This window comes from Typopeltis vanoorti, chromosome 20 (assembly GCF_054136105.1).
Source record: "Typopeltis vanoorti isolate ZY-2024b chromosome 20, IOZ_Tvanoo_1.0, whole genome shotgun sequence".
NCBI classification, from domain to species: Eukaryota; Metazoa; Arthropoda; class Arachnida; order Uropygi; family Thelyphonidae; genus Typopeltis; species Typopeltis vanoorti.
This window is the reverse complement of record NC_143568.1, coordinates 72266199-72283941: the sequence shown is the minus strand read 5'-3', so window position 1 is coordinate 72283941 and position 17743 is coordinate 72266199. Positions and strand designations below refer to the sequence as shown.

Sequence of the window (17743 nt, the reverse complement as noted above, 5' to 3'; positions counted from 1 at the left end):
ATTTACAGATATTAAAGCTAATCTTAGATTGGTTTATGAGAAATTTTATCCCATTTAACAGCAATAAATCTCAACTCATCATGAGGTGATAGCTGATCTGCCACACATATTAAACGACATATCTGATATATTGCCTCATGCAAAAACATGCCCTAAACCGACAACAAAGGAATTACAAACCTCAAACTTCTGTCATGGTTTTGGTTCTGTTTTTCAGAAATTCTGTGAGCAAGTTATTGCACTTCTTCGTAATACTAACTGCCTTGAGTTTCTTTAAGAGAGTTGTATATCCTCTCATTTTCAAAAGCTTAAGGATAGTCCAGAGCTAGCGCAAAGACCAAGTGTTATTTTCAGTGCCGTAACGAGGGCTTGGCGAAAAAGGCGCCCGTCACGGGCGCAACTAGGTTTGGGGCGCAAAATGTTAAAAATAAAAATAAATATAAAAGTCCGCTATTTTGTATTGTATTTTTAAATTTCGGCAATACGCCGCTTTAGACACACAAATTCTGCAACTCATCTTGGTGGGGTTAATAGTAAGTATTTAACATGTTGCATTTAGTAAAATTTAACTTGTTACATTTAAAATTTTCAAAATGTTTGTCAGTTTTGGGTTAGGGGAGCGCAAGTTAGACACTTGCCACAGACGCTTCATACCCTCGTTACTGTACTGGTTATTTTACTGATTTATTTTTTATCCAGAATCGAATGTCACATACCGTATTGTGTGTTAGATGTTCCATGAATTAAATTTCTCTAGATATGTGAATATTTTGTCATTGACAATTCTTTCCATTATGTGTCTATTAAACAGGGATGATCTAGGCCTTTAATTATATCTTCGTTTTTTTTATATATATATTTAACAGAGTACTCACTGAGGATTTTAGGTTCGGTGATATTTTGCATTTCTATGAAATGAGGTTTAACAGTTTGAGTGATTGGCGATAGGTGGAGTGGGGGATTCGTAAGTGGTAATGTGATCATATCCGGAAGGAATAAATAACGATAATAATATAATAATGATAATCGTCCTCTCTACCCCATAATAATTATATTAATAATACATTTCAATCAATTGACATCAAGCACTACGTATGTTAATCGAGTGCATTTTTGAAGCAGTAAAAGAAACAAAACTTGTTTCAATTACTAGTCTAAGGGTTTTTATGAGAATGCTGAAAGACGAGAAATTGTAAACAAAAAACTCTCCGCACCTTTGGGATTCAACTGTTCCGTCCGACAAAGAGACCAGACACCCCTCCCCCTCTCTTTCTGACCTGAACCTTTATTGGCCCTTAAATCCTTAATTAGGGGCAATAATCACCAATAAACAATTTAAGGAATTATTATTAGTGGAGAAAGAAAGCATCAGAGCTAGTAAATACCGATGACGTCACCCCCCCCCCCGACATGCAGAAAATTCCCCGGAGGACACAATGTACATCTTGGCTTCTCTTGGAATGGTTTCGGCTTTTCAGTTAAACAAGCTGGCAAATTTTCCTGATATATTTTAATTGTTAATACCGTATCAGTATTAACAATTAAAACTGAAGCTTTGGAGATACGAGGGTGTGCTGAAAAGTTGTGACAATCACCATGAAGGAATTGGGGTAGAACCATGTAACTCACACACATCATCATCAAATTCCTGCCATGTACCCTCAAGGGGTGTACAGGATATGTAGTACTGCATGAAAAATTACATAATTACTAACTTCCTATCTACAATTTTCCTCCAAATCAGTCTGTTACTTGTCAAGACTCCAACATTATCAGATCTTATATTTCTGTCTTTTAAGGCATTTTTTACTCTATCAATCCATCTAAATCTTGGTCTTCCTTTGAGTCTTTTTCCTGACAACCTGGCAGAGAACACTTGTTTTGCTAATCTTTCCTCTCCCATTCTATTTAAGTGACCATACCATCTGAGATTAGCTCTGCTGACGCATTCCTGGATACTGATAATGTCAAGTTCTTTCCTAATATCCTCGTTTTTAATATGATATTGCCATTGATGCCATCTGTTCACACCCATAATCTTTCTCAGGACTCTCATATCGGTGGTCTGTAGTCTTTGGTCAAGTGTTTTACTTCTGACCCAGCTCTCAGATCCACTGGTTTGAACACTGTCTTGTATACAGCTAATTTAGTGTTCCAACTAATTTCTCTCTTATTCCATATGAATTTATTCAATTGACTTCCCACCATACCAGCTTTGCTGATTCTGTTGTCTATTTCTATATTGAATTTACCATCTTCACTAAAAATCGTGCCTAAGTAGCTGAAATGTTTTACTTGTTCCACAGGTTCTCCATTCACAACACAGTTGACATTTTCAATGATTCTGCCTATTTTCATTGTCTTTGTCTTTTTATTGCTGACCTTCATACCATAGCTATTACAACAGTTATTCACTTTAGTCAAGGAATCTTACAGACTTGTAGCGGATTTATTTAGAAGTATAACATCGTCCGCATAAAGCAAAGAGCTGACATTAACATCTCCAATTCTGATATGATGTTTAATACCACTTTCCTTCATAATGTGATCCATATAGATAATGAATAACAGAGGGGATAATGTACATTCTTGTCTCACACCAGATTTAACATTAAACCATCTCCCTGTACTTCCTTCAATTCTAACTGCTGACTTACAACTCACATAACTTACACATTATTCTACATATTTCCCACGAAGTGTTACACACTTGCTACAACGCTGCATCACTTGCAATCCTGTAAGAAAAAAAGTCTTTCCTTTGTTGCACAGACCAGTCCTAAGTTGCAGATATGACTTCATCATCTATGGTAAATTTTGTTCCTTTCAAGTGTTTCTTTAAATTTGGAAATGGGAAATAGTCAGATGGGTCCAGGTCTGGCGAATGGGTTGGGTGAAGCAGACAATGAAAGCCCAAGTTGCGTATTGTCTGTTATTTTCATGAGCAGTGTGAGCAAGTGCGTTGTGCTGCAAAAGTAACTCACCTCTGCTCAGTTTCCCACTGCATTTTTCCTTCATGACCTCATTAAATTCCTTTAGAGTTGAATAAACTGTTGCTGCAACAGTTTCATCTTTATTTTTTGAGGTACGTGGTGAGGATTATACCATCCATACCCAAGAGACAATAGCAAGAACCTTCCCTACACTTTTAGGTTCGGAACTTCTTTGGCTCTGGAGAACCTTTTTATCTCCGCTCCACTGACTGTTGTATGTTCTCTGGATCATAACGACGAAGCCATATTTCATAAACAGTCACAATACGAGACAAAAAAAAAATTGTACCTGATTTCTCAAAATGATCAAAAATCCCTTGAGATGACAGCACACGTTCTCTCTTTTGGTCGCCATTCAATTCGCGGAGCTACTTTGCTGAGAGCTTCTGTATGTCCAGGTATTGATGGATAATGGCTCCAACTCGTTCCCTGGATATCCCCAAATCTGTGAAATGTTTTTGGTTGTATTCATCTATTATCAAGGATTATGGCATGCACTGCATCGATGTTTTCATGTGTGATCGCTGTGGTAAGGCTTCCTGACCTGGGGGGGGGGTATCCATTGTCTCAGGATGCCTATTTTAAACTTGGCCACCCTTCTGGCAACTGTTGGATATGCTAGGGCACAGTCTCCTAAACATTCACACAAAATTTGGTGAATCTCAGTGTGGATTTTTCTTACAGCACGAAAAACTTGATGATGGCCCATACCTCTGTGTCTTCGAATTTCTTCAAAACCCCTGACATGTCTTTTTATATATCCTAAAAGAAAAAGAAATTATTACAATTTGATAAAACATGGGGGTTAAAGGTTTTTAAAAGATGCTCTTTCTTGTGGTTAGATCAGTTGCTTTAATAATATTTTTGTTCTAGGTGTTTATCAGAACTTTTTTAGCTCCCTCCCCTCGTACGAACAGTGGAAAGCGTTGTAGAAATTCACAGAAAAATGGACAATGGGACGTTAAAATTTATAGACTTGTTTGCAATGAACCAATACACCGTACAGCATTGTTCCATGAAGTAGAAGCTGGAGGCCTGTTAAGTATAGACCTGAAAACAATGATTTTTCATGTAAATATAGTAAAAAACGTGCGCAATTGCCATATTACGAATGCTCAATAGCCCTACACAAAAATGCCTTTTTGACCAAGTCATTAGTTTTCTTCTTATAAATGGACAAAGGCCTCGCAAAATATTCACTGAAATAACCGAGGAAGAACGGTTTGTAGAAAATCAGAGAATTAGTCACTACACAAGAGCAATATATATGTTTGCAAAGGCTTTAAATATATACATATAGCGAAAGAAAGCTAGATGTTTGTGAAACACAATGGCTACAAATGACACCGTATTATTCAGAATAAAAGAGAAAAAAAATTTTTATATAAAAAAAATATATTTATAATTAAAAGGTGTACTTATATATTTCATTATAAAATCTTTAAAATTTACTTTAACATAATGAACTCTAACTATTCCAATTAACATATAATATAACTTAATATGCTATATGTAATATTCAATTTATTTTTATAATTGTTAAAGCGATGCATTTTTATCTTAAAATAACCAATCCAGGTTATATAATATAATACACTAATATTGTAATGATTCTCGCATTGTTAGCGTAAGAACATTGGTAAGATTAAAATGTAGTATCTGTTCTTTCATAAATTTTACGATGCTTGAATTGTATGTAGTATGTGTTCTAAAAGAAACATTATTTGGTTTCACAGCAATCATTCGTTTCCGTTTTTTTTTTTTTTAATATATTTTGTTACTTGATATTTTGGGTTCCACAGACTGTTCTTAAAATAATGGCGAGTGAATCGAGCAGGGGCGGAGCCCCTAATATCCTAACAACGACTCAACCAGTGGCATAAGCAATGCACCATGCAATCTCTCTCAGGGATTTCCCGGGAAGGAGATGGGGGGGGGGGGGTGAAAGAGCTTGCGGACTTAACGAATAATTTAACTGATTGATTATTTAAATAATGAAAATTGTGAAGAATAAATGAGGAACTTTACATTCTTAAGTGTCAACTTACTCTTTCGACATCTGTTACAACAGAATAGTATCCATTTTCCTAGAAACAATTAAATAAATGACAGTTTCGGGTATTATTTATTCTGTTTGATTCTCTAGCAGCTAAAGCGCTTCCTTGCAAACGTCTTTTTTTTATTTTTTTATTATCAAAGAATTCTTTATTTAAAAAAAAAAGAAGAAAAAAAGCAATTCTATCTAATTAATGTGGATTTCAGAAACGTGATCACGTGAAAGAATTCAACTGCACGCGCCCAACAATGAAAACCACTACTCAATAATGAAACAGACAAACTTATAACAATACTTTTCGATTGTAACAGATGGATTAGAACCAAACATACAAAGAAAAGGGGGTGTGGGGTAGGAGAGAGAGAAACAAAACTACAAAAAAAAAAAAAAAAGCTTTATTTCTTCATCCAAACATAACACATCACACTCCACTGGATCGTAAGAGTTAGAATTTAGTATAAGAGGCGGATTTCATAGCACCAGCCGAAATATCGATACCTTTTTGATAACTTTATATATCTCATTTGTTTTGTTCGCTTGTCACTCGAGGTCTGGCGACAGCACTTGAAGGTTAGCGACCGTAAAAGACAGCTAACATATGTAGTATTGAAAATTGTAGTTACCCTTTGTCATTGATTTTTTTATATATATATTTTTATTTCTTTTCTTATGTTTGGCAGTAGGATAGTACTCTTTTGATAATTATTTGTGCTATCTATTGTGTTTTTTTATTGTTCGGAAGCAAAATTTTTATTTCTCGAGAACTATGTGATACAGTTGCACTTTTCTATCTAATTAATGGTCTTAGAGTTGGGCGAGATTTCACAATGAAAGGCTGCCAAAACACGGTATGGTATAAGAGGCTTAATTAAAATAGTTCACACGATTTCTCAAAGAGCACTGGCTGTAGAATATGCAACCATTTTTATTTTTTATTATTTTTTTTTTCTTGACATTAACTTAGGCAGGTGTGAATGAAGGCATTAAGCTGTTTAGATACTAAAAACCACCTTCTGCGAATCGTTCCACCCTCCCCTGTTTCTTACAAGTGCACTGTACAGTTTACAAGACATACAGAGGCTTTTAGTGTGTCCAACTTTGGGTTATGGCTAAGAATGGGGATTGCATTCTTTTGTGTAGGTTTGTTAGCTTGGTAAACATGCAGTCTCATATTGTAAATCCACTCCCAGTACTGAAGTTGTAACACTTTCTTTGTAATCACGCACGCACGCACACACACAAAAAAGTTCCATCCCTTTATGCAAACTTTGCTATTGACGTATTTCTTGTTTATTCTTCGCTTCTTACAGCCAAGCTACCGATATGCCAAATAGTTGTTGGTTGGGAACAACCCTAAAAATCAACCAAATACTATTGGCAGTTAACTTATATTTTTAGACCTAAAGCCATTTTAAAGAGACAAGAAGGCCCACGTTAGAAAGCCAACTATTATCATTGTAATTTAGCAAAACTGATTGAACTCAAAAACGTGAAAAGGAATCAAAGAGAATAAAAAAAAAATTGCACTCAAGAGGTTACAAAAAATTCACTTTATAGTTATTACAAATTGAATTAGTAATTCATCTGGAAAGTCTTTCAATTATGGAAGACGAGGGGAACTTTGTTAGTTAACACGAGGCTGAGTTGGCTGGTCTCAGGGAAGTCAAAGAATGTTTATAAAGAAAAATTATATTAATAATTATACAAATACATTTATATAATGTAAATGAAATAAATATATGGCAAAAGGAATTTATATATAATATATATAAATAAAGAATTATATAATATTTAAAAGAATTTATAATATAAATGTGTTTATACGATTCTTTTTAATTTCATGTTATTATTAGATTTGGTTAATAGAAAGATAGAAATAATGGATATTAAATGAAGCCATATGGTTCTTTTCATGATAATGATCATGTCCTTATAAGGACTGGCTTAAACGGACGAAGCAAGAATGCTTTTCATCTTCCCCGTTATCTGTAGAGGGCAGTGTAGGGATAAGGTGTTATTTAACTATTAAAGCTCTGATCATGGCAGGAGGGTAACAGCAATAACCGAGCCTCAGTTGGCTACAGCATTGCCGTCCCAGGGTACCTCGCACGACAGGGTCGAATATCGAATATAATATATATAATATAATAATGCTATAATAATAATAATATTATATTTCCTTTCTTGATATAAAATATTATATTAAACATAATTTCATCTTGATATAAAATATATATATTATTCATGTAAATTAAATTATGGTGTATTAATAACTAGACTAGTAATTATTAAATTTTTTGTCTAAATATATTATATTATAATAATTTCGTGATATTATAATACTTTTCAATATATCACTATATAAATTAAGCTGTTTTATGTAAAACAAAATATTAGTACTAATTCAAGTTTGTGTCCAAGTGTATGGAGTATGGAATGAAAGATACAACTTGCTGTGAAATTAATTAGATACAAACAACATGAATCACAAGAACCAATCTTCGCCTTTTATTCTTACCGAAAACTTTCCACAGAAGGTAAAACAACACAGAGTTATCGATGACAAGCTTTGAAGATCAATACATAAAATATTTCTTTTCTTTTGCCTAGTTGGCCTACTTTTAAAATGTCTTCCGTAATATGTTATGCAGTATTATTTCAGTTCTTTTTTTTTTTTTTAAAGCGTGTCGAGTTTAAATATGCGATTTATTATATTGTTATTTTTATTTGTTTTATTTTATTCATTGTTTTATTTTCGAGTTATACCTTTTTGAGTTATAGGGATGGACCGAAATAAAACTGGCAGTAAAATAAATTAAATATAATAAAGTTTTTAAAATAAATTACAAATTGTGGTGGTATATGCCACTACCACCAAAATTTCTATTGATGTATTATTTAGTCATGTAAATTGAATTTTGGTGTATCAAGTATTATAATAGTAGTTATTAATATTTTTTTTAAATTATAAAACTTACTGATTATTATTTATAATGAAATACTTGCAGTATTTTTTTAGGAAGTAATTTCAAATATATTACGCTAGTTCTCAATAAACAGTGCAAATCATCATCGGTTCCTATTTTATTTTTAGACATTCACTTTCGTACCAGAAAATGTCTGCGCCACTGAATGTAGACAGTGTGTTGGAAATTAGATCTAAAATATAATTATTTGAAAATTTAAGGCTCTTATGAGAATTTGAAATAATCACATTTATTTCATGGTTGTAGAATACTTGAAGGCATCGGTGTGCGCAGTCGTCTTTCCATTATAGAATATATGTTATATAAGCTGTACAAACGAATTAACAATATAACCTGGAATAAGAAGTGAAAATATTTGAAAAATCATTTAAAAAAAATTCCATGTTTGGGGTCTAGGGTAGTGTTTCTGTATTATGCAAAAAAATAAGTTAAAAAATACAAAAAATACATATATAAAATAAATAGAACAATAAAAAAATCCTTAGCCTACATATGGTACAATTGTACCGTAGGCTAAAAATAAAATCGTACACGGTAGGACTGCTATTTGCATATGTTTACCAGCCGGTTTGTTTGTTTTATACAGTCGTATTATAGGGGCATAACACGGTTATATGTCGAAATGGCTCAAATTAATGAAAATAATTAATGTTTAGTCCAGCTGGGGAGATGTTATGAAATACAACGAAAATTATATAATTGGGGAATTTATATAATACACTGTATTATTAAAAATATGCACAAAATGGGTAGAAAAATGAAAAAGATGATAAATACGGATAAATATTTTGAATATAAGGATGGAACTTATCCTTACATTCAGACCAAAGCTAGAGATTGTGCTCCTTCCCCTAGATGTTAGCTTTTACGTTTAATTTTTTTTTTTTTTTTCTTAAAGTAAATGTTTTCGTGTAGCCTATTGCCCAATCACTTCAACTTTAAATCAAAGTCACTTTAAGTTAAATGTTATCTTTACCGAATTCTCAAAAATGTCACACATATTTAATTCGATCTGACAAGACTTTATTAAGCTTCAGATGCATTAACTCGATCCGTTTGCAATACCATAAAATTGACAGCAAACGTTGGGGTTTTTTTATTTCGATGTTGGCGCCATCTAGGATAAAGTGGTTGAATGGTTGTTTACTTCCCACGGGACACCTTAAAATCTTGGTGTTTCTACCTGTCACGGATTCTCTTAGGGGCCTTACACACGCACGTACACACACACGCGCGTCTTAGTAATATTAATACTGAGAGCGACCACGTTCTACAACTCATCTATGAACCATGCTTCGCTTATTGAGTTTGCGGACTACGAATGTACTTTATTTGTACCCCCCACACACTCACCCCCCATCCCTCTCTGCTCTCCTTATCATGCAATCACCCCTACCTTCTGTAGGGGAGCGTACCTTACATAATAGCTTCGTAAAATGTGTGTTCCCAAATCATGACACTCTGGAGCAACGAAGCATCCGCGATCGATGCTTATTTCATTAATTTTCCATTGGGTTACTCGTGCTTTGGTGAATAGCATGTCGACTCCCTCATGGGACACTTTATTATTCCTCCGAGTGGACCCACGTCACTCATTCTTTGAAACCCGAACTACCACCAAAATGAGTATTACCGAGATGGATAGCGATTTTAAAAAATTAGCAATCGTTACCTGTCTCCTAGCAACAAGTCGCGAGGTCTCAATACATCTTTCTCATCCCTTTGAGTTATTCAAATCCTGCTTTTTTTTTTTTTTTATGCAGGAGGATAGGGTTTGGAAAATTAACCCCCTGTGTGACATTTGCGGACTTGTGGCCTACGAAATGGCGTTAACCTGCCAGATGGACCCGTCATTCCCAGAATTCCCTTTGGGTGAGCTTAATAGCTATCCTAAATTAACAATCGACTGCAATGCGAATAGTTGGCTTCCAATTCGCGATTTCTTTTTCCTTAAAAGCAGGCTTCAGACTTTTAATGCATTTATTTTTGAGATGCTAGGATAAACTTGCCATTCAGATACATACGTGTTTTAAAATGCATAGATTCCCTAGGGCTGTATGCCGAGATGCGGTATTTACTCCTATACTTCTTAAAATCCAGTTTTGTAAACACATCAACATTATTACTGACTGAAAATATCCCTCAGGTACTCTAAGAATATAACTACTAACTAAAAATTCCGCGTTTCATAACCAAACGGATGAAGTATTATAGGATACGAGCTCGTAAAAGAGTTGGGGCTGATCATGTAGAGAAATATTTCATGCGTAAACAAAGAATGGAAGGCAGGTTTAAATAATTAAAGTGACAGATTTTGGTCAGTGCATGCTACAGGGTGATGCATATAAAACTGAATTTAAAAAAAATATGCTATAGACCAGAAAACGAATCACGTGTTCTCTTCGAAGCACTTGTGAATTGACGAGTACTTCAGAGCAAGCCATTAGCTGTAAAGTAAGTCCAGAAATCTGTGCTCGGTTTCCGAGTCCAATGGAAATTGGGTTAATTTCTGTACGAATTATTATAACTAACATGTTTATATTTAGTCGTATTCCTCTTTCATATTGAGCTTATACTACACCCGAGTCTTTATGTGGAAGGTATACTATCAGTTAATAAAACAATTTAACTCTTTTTTTTTTTTTTTTTTTTTTCTCGCCAGCTAAGCGTACCTACAAAATCAGAGATTTACATGTAAATCCCTCTTTTCCTTTCGCCCGCTATTGGTCTCCGTAAGTAAAAAAATAAATACGCCGAATGCGAGTATCTTGTAGATCGGAAGGTAAGCCACACTGTCAATATTTTTGGGTAGTAGGAGGAGGAGGAGGAGACAACAGAATTATTAATGATAGCTTCATCCGACAGGGTACTCCACTTGCCATTACTCACCCCCGAAGTCCTCTGAGACCCCCAGTGCGGGAGAAACCAATCTGTTACATCCTTCGGGTTATCCTATTCCCCACTCAACCATTTTCGGAGTTTTGTAGGCCCAACAGAGGGACTGTTTATTTTCCGAAGGCTACTACACTCAGTTGTGACCCCGCAGTGTCGGCCGGACAAAAGTACTTTACCTGTGTCTTTGTAGAGAGCTCACCTTCACAACCTCTTAGGGGATTCACGAGATGGGCCACTGCTCTTTAATGTTTCCATTGCTTCCCCCCCTTGCGGACGGATAAATGCAAAGAGAAATAAAGATGTCAACGTTCCGCCTAGGTTTCCACCCCTCCAGCCCCTCAAGGCCAGGTGGTTTTAAAACCCATTCTTCCCCCCCCTCCCCGTTTGCTTTTCCCCTGCGCACTTATTCTTCTTGCGACTTAAGAGCGACAACACAGCCTCATTGCCTTCAATAGGGAGAGCTCGTCGACTGCGTTCTCTCTTATCGAAGGTTTCATAAAACGACCATAGCTCAGCCAACTGCCGGATGACCCTTTCCGGCTCTTTGGCCACCTTTCAAAGGTCTCACCTGTCTCCTCTCTCTCTTTCTCACTTACTACCTACCAAATTCTGCTTTAAAAGATGGGGGGGGGGGATAAAGCGAAGGAAAAGGAAGAAACTTGGGTGGTTTAAGAACATAACGTGCCAATGCGGGGTCAGAAATGTGTGAGATGCGATTTATGGGCTTCAGAAACGACCCGCGTAGGCTTAAGGAAATACCAAAGGAGACATCAGAAGAAAATGACGACAAAATGCCCGAATTACTGCAGATTTCCCCCTGAAATGACCGATAACTGCGTTGATCTATTTCAAATGATCGATAACTGGATGGACTTTTTTTTCTTTGTCATTTTACAGGAAATAAACATCTCCTTGGAAACATTTAAAGCGTTCCCATGGAAACACGTTTATTTCCATGGAAATAAACATTTTAATTCTCGTCTGTAAACAGAAGGAACAAATAGCAGACGAAACAATGGAAATCAACAATCAATCAAAACTAAATAATATTGTAACAAACAGAAATAGAAAAATTTAAGCGTTTCCATGGAAGCACATGTTCATTTCCATGGAAATGAACATTTAAATTCTCATCTATAAATACAGATAACAAATAGCAGACGAATAAGAGTGGAAATAAACATTAAAACTAAATAATAACAAACAGGAATGGAAGCAAGCTAACAATGAATGTTCTTATGCCTAATTGTTTAATCCAAATGATGAAATTGAACATGCAGATTACAATAATGAAATCAACGTATTAAACTGCAGCTTAGTTCCTGTAGATTGCAAATTAGATCATTTTAATTGTTACTCTTCGTAACACAACACGTGAATCAATAGCTCGAGTGTTATTATACCCGCAGCGTTTTCTATTTTTATTTCGTTTGTAATTCTTACGCTAATCCATAACCTTAACCTCATTGAAATCCCATGCAAGTGGGATGTGGAGAAAGCGCTTGTAGATTACTTTAGGTAACCAACAAGTTTCTACTTTTGGAAAGAAAGGCTACGTGTGACCAGAGTCTTAAATAATGAAAATGAGCTACAATAATCTTCTTTTAATTGTGTGGTTGAATCATTAAATCCCACGCAAATTGCTTGCGACTGTTAACGTCACAGTTAATTATATTTCAGAACTTCGGAAGAAAAGTTTTTTTTTTTTTTTTTTTTTTTTTGCAATGGCGAGGTGAAATATCTTCGAGCAAAACTTGAACGTTCTTGATGGTAAGATGATCGTAGGGTGTTCCTTAATTATATCTGTTTCCTTTCTTCTGTAAAAGTTCCTTGCTAATTAAGAAATAAGCCCGAGTTTCTTACAACGTTCACTCATTAAAAGTTCACGTTACACTAAAATCTCACGCGAACTTCTCCCCATTGAGGTTTGGAGAGAAAAATGTAAATGGTTTAGACGGGATGGAATATCCCCCATCCCCCATTACCACCCACTGTGGCACTAGAACTTAATCACGAAGTGTAACGTTAAAGAATGTGTGGATAGATAGATAGATGGATTGACTATAGATGAAAACATAGATAGAAAGAGAGAGAGTGCGCGCGCGCACACACAGTTGATACAGGATGTAACTAAACTTCTCATAGAGAAAAATAAAGTTCTAACAGGATTAAACAAGTGAATTTTAATTATACATTAGAAATTGGTATCGTCAAATTTTATAATTTTCTATAATTTATAATTTTTTGCTGTCTTAAGCAGTGGTTTCCAATACTGCCGTTCCCAAATATTCCGAAGTATCTCAATTCTGTAATAGGGGTGTCACAAAATGTATGTATTTAATTTTTTCTTATAAATAACATTTTTTTTTTTTTAGTGAAGGGTATCACAAAGTTTTTGACATTTCCTTTAGGGTCATGTAGGTTTAAAGGATTATAAATTTATTTCTAAATATGGGTTTAAATAAAACAGACGTATAAATAGGATATTTAACTAGATACCTTTTGTTTCTTTCAACTTTTGGAGACTGCGCAAACCTACATAAAAATATTTCTTTTTCGCTGACCCTACAAAAATTTTCCCCAAAAAATTACAAATAAAAGTTTACAAATTTTAGCCAACTGACATCTAGCGGAGTGTTTCAAATGTTTAGACACGAATAAAATAAAAGTGGTGGATCTACTATCTTCTAGTTATAGCACGTTAATCCCAAAACTGTGTATTGTATGTATATTTGTAAGTTAAGAGCTAAAAAACAATTCCCTAAAATATTATACATTAATATATTTTTAAATTATGTAAATGATAAATGTGATTAGTTAATACTATTCGAACTATGTGATACATTAACTGTAATTGGAATATCTTATTATAGCCTTAATACTCAAATGTACTGAGTTATTAATACGATGAAATAATTAATTGTTATTTATTGAAAGGGAATGGAATGAGAATGGAATGATGACAAGAAAAAAAATAGAATAAATAGGCCTAAATTTATGAGGACACATTGAGAGTTTGTCAACACGATCGTTTTCCCTGTATTGTCGTAATCTCCTTCAACCGTCCACCCAATAATGAACCCCCAAAGAACGAAAAATAATCTCTGAGACAATGCCATAGACACAGGTAAGTGATTTTCAACCTATTTTTCCCAAACACTTTCACAATATTGAGCGTTTTGGTTTTTCCGCTGGTAATGGGACACATCCGGTATTTCGCCGGTCTACCGGATGCGTCGTATTACGATGGAGTCGATATGACAACCTTATCTGGGTTATAAACAAACTCACACAACCAGAAAATCAACCACTGTACGATAATTCTTTGGAAATATTACAGTAACAACGAAATTTGGGAGATTGTTTTGCCGGTATGTAATTTGAGGTAATTTTGGAGCGAATATTGTTGTTTATCTAAAGAAATAAATATAGGAGGGGAAAAAAAAATTGATCACGTCTTGGTCTGCGATTGAATGGCTTTAAAAGTAACAATACTTAGATTCATTAACAATGGTGAGAAGAGAGAAATCCGCTGATGTTCCTTGCGGATGCAGTTTGTTTCGATGCAGTGTCTCCAACTCCAATCAGCTGATAACTTTAACCGAGTGCGCCGTGGATGTACTCGCCTGTCAGTGTGAGAAATTCATTCAAGGCTACGGAAATGAGACAACACGCACACAGATGAGAGAGAGAGGAAGATAGAAAGACAAAGAGATAGAAAGGAAATTGAAAAAAAAAAAAAAAAGTCGGAGATGAAGGTAGTAGAATAATGAAAACAGGAGACGTACTAGCGGGAAAGATTGACCTCAGTTTTAGCCAAGGAAACGAAGGGAGAAACAGAAAGTTGGATAAAAGTAGGAATAAATTTCAAATACAAAACAAATTGGTTTGTTACTAGAACGCATCTTCGCAGACTGATTTTACTTAGCACATCGTGGTTTGTATAGTCAGCGATTCTTAAGCCTGTTTTGGGATTGATTATTTCTTAGGCCTAATAGGAAAGCATAAGTTGATGGGAATTTAAATGAAATTGTTCGAATCATTCTGCGTAACTTTGAATAAAGAGCTAGTGAAAAAATATATACTCAGAACCCGAATATGGAATAGAGTGAAATATACACGAATCACGTGGATAAGTGCGCCCTTTGAATGATGGGAAAGATCTGCGCGAAATAAACAAATCGGCTTTTTAAAAGTTTAGATTTTTTTTTTTTTTTTTTTTGTAAAAAATAAACCCGGGAATTGGACCGACCAAAGATTGAGAACTCAAGTCAAATATAGACACGGGGGGTTGCGATAGCGATCCCCTCATTTTTCTCAAAAACCAGTACGCACAATTGAACCACAGAAGCAGTTGTCAGTCGTGTTGTATCTAAACAAATGCTCCGTCACCAAATCAAAAGTTCGCCATAGTGGTTTGAAAACCACGTGACCAGTCGTAGCAGGTGAGTCCTGTCAACTCAAATCAAACTACTGTTTGACGTTTACGATCCCCCCCCCCACCTCCCTCCCCAACATACTTTGAACCTTAGTTTACCACACTCAATTACTCGTCGCTAATACAGCCCCTAATAAACCAAGAGGGGTGGAGAAAGAACGCGCGAGAACCAAATAATTGCAGTACAGTCCCGTCATAGCTATGACACTTCGCGACGACAATAGCCGACCGGCAAATGGAAAACCGACTTACCTTTTTTCCGACACGGGGCCGCTCGAGTCGCAGTTGGGATGGCGGCCTAGACGACCGCACAGCGTCCTCTTGGCTACCGATAGGAGAAAATATGTATCCGTCACCGAAGTGCCTGCAGTTAATCTGTCAGAGGTTTTTCATGCTGCATGTCACGCGGTATGACGTGATTGGCGTTCGCAGAAAAAGGTGTGCGGTCACTGACCATTGTATACAGATGTCCTGCGGCGTCTCACAGCCGAATTTACTCTCTGCGTCCATGTAAATAGCTACAAACCCGAAGGCTGTAGCGTTGAAATATACGTCATATGTTGTGTGACACCCTGGAAAGTATAGGGTTGGTTGTAGCATGGATTGTTGTTCGAATGTACCACGTGGGTGAATTCCTGATTCAAAAGAAAACAAAAAAATCTGTAAATTGAAATTATAAAATACGTTTGTTGACTTGCTAGATAATAACGGAGTCAGCCCATCGTCTTCAAATTGTGTATTTCGCTATTTAGTGTGTGTGTGTGTGTGCCGATCAAAGATGGTATTAATTCATGTATCCATCTGCATCAAGAGGACGTTAGTGATCCAATTATATACGAAATCCTACTCACAATACCAGAATTGAGTTTTGGGCACTTAACACAAGTTACTTGCATCTCTTAGAGTTTATGCAAATGACACTAAGAGCCCGCGGTGCATATTTAATACGTGAAGATCATTACTATTATAATCATTCAAAATTGTTAGTTGTATTACTGAAAGATATAATTATAAAATAACATTTGCATCAACTGGAGCTTAGAACTCCGAACAATAAACTGAACAATAAATAATAAGGATAACTAAAATTAACTGTAAATAACTAATAATAATGATGATTTATTGATAATATTGTTGTGCCGACAGTAGAAACACATACATAGTAGTTGGATATATGACTGATGCTGACGAAGCATATTGTTGTCATGGAAACATGGGCGAACATCCATTTTAAGTATGTATATATATATAACTATTTTATTATACCGAGATATATGTTACAAAATAAATTAGGTGTATTTTATACATATGCATATCATTTTATAATTACATAAATATTAGACCTAAGCCATCTGCAACAACACCAAAAAAAAAAAAAAAAAACACTAGCAATCAGAGAATTTGTGTGCATTTATATTAACAACAGTTATATGATTCATTTCAAATCAAAAGTAGCCATCCATAAATAACAAGTACAGATACTTGTTACGTAAGGTAACTAAATCTTCATAAATATAAATTACGAAAAAAAATCTTTGGCAAAATTGAAATCATCCTCTCTCAATAACTAATTAAACGTAACACTAATTCTGCTACTGTTAAATTCATTCGTTCGAGTCACTCACAGTTTTTTTTTTTTTTTTTTTTTTTGTCTATTTCATCATATATTCACGTGAAACTTGTTGTTCTCGAGAGTTCACGCTTATTTTTCGCGAGGCTCGTGAATCTTTCAACACTGCAGCTATTGTCACCCATGCAAAATAAAAAAATAAAAAATGCAACCATGAAAGGAAATGCCAAGCGTTACTATGACAACCTTGTTGCGTAATCTCGAGGTGTTCATTTCAAGAAGCTCAGAGTTCTATAATTACTGAATCTATCATGTTGTTTATTCAGCGATTTAAAAAAAAAAATAAATAAATAAAAAACTAGACGCCTTTTAATTTTTAATTGCAAGTACATTTCAGAGCTGCAAAATGATCAAAATTACACAGTAAAGAATTAGAACAATATCAGCTACTGAGTAAAATACGTTACTTTTTTTTTTTTCGTTTTTGATACTGAACATTTCCTAAGATATTAAGGGTTATATTATTGAAACATTATCCTGTTGCACTACTATAGCTATCCTATCTTACAGAATAAAATTAATTTACTTAGCGAGACGACATTTCTCTCATCAAATGAGAGTTCAATTACTGCAGCGCCATCTACATTATTTTCTCTCTTACCATTAACTATGCATTACTGCCTTTTCGCAGGTTCAATTTTTCTGAGTGCTCTTTTCAATTCCAGCTAACCGTCAATATCTGGAATGCATTTGGATATGCAAATACTCTTCGGCGTCCATTTCTAATACTAAATACTATCGAAC

General features: G+C 35.0%; 1 protein-coding gene across 1 annotated transcript in view; it reads right to left on the bottom strand.

The window, feature by feature from the left end:
• Positions 1–15814, bottom strand: part of LOC150095557 (latrophilin Cirl-like) — a 134235-nt gene extending 118421 nt beyond the window's left edge. The window contains exon 1 of the mRNA XM_090409780.1: positions 15622–15814. The gene's annotated coding sequence lies outside the window, so the exon portion shown is untranslated. The remainder of the gene's footprint in view (positions 1–15621) is intronic.
• Between the last annotated feature and the right edge of the window lie 1929 nt (positions 15815–17743).